We start from the raw sequence: 3,072 nt of genomic DNA, 5'->3' as shown, positions 1-3,072 counted from the left end.
AGAACTGAACTAGAACTGAACTAGAACTGAACTAGAACTGAACTAGAACTGAACTAGAACTGAACTAGAACTGAATTAGAACTGAACTAAAACTGAACTAGAACTGAATTAGAACTGAACTAGAACTGAATTAGAACTGAATTAGAACTGAACTAGAACTGAACTATAACATGAAAAATTGCAATAAAATATGAATGAAGTAACATTTGTAAATACATTATTTCTTAATGTCATAGCCTAGTGGTTAAGGTGTATCAGTAATCTAAGAAGCTTTGTTTTGAAGACCTGGGTTCAAACCGTGGAGATATAAAGAACTTTATTTCTGGGACGAGTTTCTTAAACAGGGAGTTTAAACTTTCGATTATTTAATTTCAGTTTAATGCATATGAATAAAATAAAATAGCAAGTTAATTAAATTAACCAATATTTTTTTTGTAAATATTATTTAACAAAAATTATATATATTTTTTAAAATTATATTTATAATCTTTGGTTAGTAGTTTTTATAGACAAACATTTTCGTGGCCAAGATATTGACGAGGTGGCCGAGTGGTTAAGGCGTTGGACTGCTAATCCAATGTGCTCTGCACGCGTGGGTTCGAATCCCATCCTCGTCGTGTATTTTTTACATTCAAAGTGCTTAAATTTTTATTGTCTTATTAAAAATGGTTATTTTAAAAGAAAATTGTAAATATCCATAGAACATCAATTTAAAAAAAGTACAATTATTTTAAAGTTAAAACATACAAAAATTAATTATATTTATTGGATTAAAATGATCTTGACCTAGCGGCTTAGCTTCGTTTAGTTAAGTTTAAATCGACCTTGACCTCTTGCCCTATTTAAATTTAGATTAAGTTAAAAAACTTGATTGCTTAAGTGTTGTTTTTGATCACGTGACGAGGTGGCCGAGTGGTTAAGGCGTTGGACTGCTAATCCAATGTGCTCTGCACGCGTGGGTTCGAATCCCATCCTCGTCGTGTTTATTTTTACACAAGATTTATTTCAATGACAGGTATTAGAAAGAATGAATTCTTTTCCTAATAAATTTAAATTATTTTTTTATTAAAATTTCTATTTCTAAGTGTCGTTTAAGTGCTAAGATAATTGTAAAAAATTTTAAAGAACATTCCGATTTTTATTTAGATCATAAACCCAGGATTTATATACAAATTCTGAAAAAGAAATTGGTGGAAATTTTCAATAGTATTTCTAAAATTTCCGATTCAATTTAAAAAGTTTCAAACTATTATTTCGAAATTTCCAATTTTTATTGCATTTAACAGAGATTTAAAGGAATTTGTTCTGCAACAGTTTTTAGAGTGAAAAATCGGTAAATTAAAAAGATATCAAGACTCGAGATTTACAATTGACTTAAAAAAAACTTTTAATCGATTTTTCATATTTATATGCTTTTTTACAATTTGAATATAATATGACAGTGTCGTTTTCATTTACTGTGAAAGAAATTTAGGCTATCGGGTCCATAGTGCTAGATATTATCGGATTTTAATTATATAATAACTATAGGGTTCTATAAATCGACATTCGAATAACCGAACAATCGACTTTTTGTCGAAAAAAGTCGAAAAGTCGAAGTCGACTATTTTGTTCCAAAAAAGTCGATAACTCGACTATCGTCTGTGAAAAAAGTCGAAAAGTCGTCTTTGTCAAAAAAAGTCGAAAAAGGTCGATAAGTCGGAAAAAGTCGATGAAAGTCGAAAAGTCGTAAAAAGTCAAAAAAAAGTCGAAAAAAGTCGAAAAATCGACTTTTCATAAAATGCAAAAAGTCGAAAAGTCGACTTTTAACTAAATGAAAAAAGTAGAAAAGTCGACTTTTCGTTTCAACTATAGAACCCTAAATAGCTATCGTTATAAGTGGTTACGCAATACTCCAACCCATACTCCTTGAAATCCGAGAAAAGTGAAAATTCCTAAGAATAATTTTATGTCTTGATTAATTATTCTAATCACGTGACGAGGTGGCCGAGTGGTTAAGGCGTTGGACTGCTAATCCAATGTGCTCTGCACGCGTGGGTTCGAATCCCATCCTCGTCGACTGTGTTTTTTTTATTACTATAAAGAAATTTAAACCAAATCTCACAGTCTCGATCTATTAAGCATAACTTGGTCTAAGCTAAAAATACTCTTAATGAGCTTCGTTCTATTTTTAGACTGTAAATATTTGAAATAAAGCTGGAGTTTTATAGAATCGAATTAATATCTCTCTATGGTATCTTTTTTGTTTACACATACACATGTGTATTATTTATTTGCCTTTCACTTTCTCTGTTTATTTAAATATTTATTAATTAATGTTTTATTATTTTATTTATTTGTTGCATTTTTAATAAATTTCTTTTATTCTTTAAATTTATATATTTTATAAATTATTTTGTTTTTTTAGTTCAAAAATTTCTTTTATGGGGAATTGAACTCATGCCAGCAAAAACACGATAAATTTTTAAACAATGAATGTTAACCACTAGACTAACACAGAGTATCTATAAATGGCAATCTAAAAATAATTTGATGAATAAAAATATATAAAAATAGAATTCATAGATTTTTTTTAGATCTCAAAAATTAAATATTAAAAAATACAATAACTATGCTAAATGACAGTTTATCACAAAAGATTTCATTCGACCACCATAATCTTGTTCTAATATAATGGTATTGTTTATCATCAATTTATCTATATTTTTTCTTATTTAAAACCCTTTTTTAAAAATCAATTTAAATTAAGATTTTTACAATTTTTAAAAAATTTCTTTATCGACGAGGATGGGATTCGAACCCACGCGTGCAGAGCACATTGGATTAGCAGTCCAACGCCTTAACCACTCGGCCACCTCGTCACATATGTTATTCTATTTTCGGCAAATCATCTGTGCAAAAATATGTTTTGCTTGTTGTGCGAATTTTTAGCTTCTTATCAGTACATACTTACAAATTATATGGGTACCTTTCACAAAACTTGTTATGACAGTTTTAGATTAAAAGATTGTTTATCAACTTTATTCTATAATGTGGGTTTTACACTATGAGACTTACGACGTATGGCATTTC

The 3,072-nt window shown here is 28.7% G+C and overlaps 4 non-coding genes across 4 annotated transcripts; 3 read left to right on the top strand and 1 right to left on the bottom strand.

Moving 5' to 3' along the window:
- Positions 1 to 535: 535 nt before the first annotated feature.
- Trnas-gcu lies at positions 536 to 617 on the top strand. The gene has a single exon. It is a non-coding gene; the product is annotated as a tRNA-Ser (tRNA).
- Positions 618 to 898: 281 nt separating this feature from the next.
- Positions 899 to 980, top strand: Trnas-gcu. Its single transcript has one exon. It is a non-coding gene; the product is annotated as a tRNA-Ser (tRNA).
- A 996-nt stretch (positions 981 to 1,976) lies between these two features.
- Positions 1,977 to 2,058, top strand: Trnas-gcu. The gene has a single exon. It is a non-coding gene; the product is annotated as a tRNA-Ser (tRNA).
- Positions 2,059 to 2,779: 721 nt separating this feature from the next.
- On the bottom strand, positions 2,780 to 2,861 carry Trnas-gcu. Its single transcript has one exon. It is a non-coding gene; the product is annotated as a tRNA-Ser (tRNA).
- Between the last annotated feature and the right edge of the window lie 211 nt (positions 2,862 to 3,072).

The sequence above is a fragment of the Lucilia cuprina genome, chromosome 5, assembly GCF_022045245.1.
Source record: "Lucilia cuprina isolate Lc7/37 chromosome 5, ASM2204524v1, whole genome shotgun sequence".
NCBI classification, from domain to species: domain Eukaryota; kingdom Metazoa; phylum Arthropoda; class Insecta; order Diptera; family Calliphoridae; genus Lucilia; species Lucilia cuprina.
This window is presented reverse-complemented; position numbering and strand designations above follow the sequence as displayed.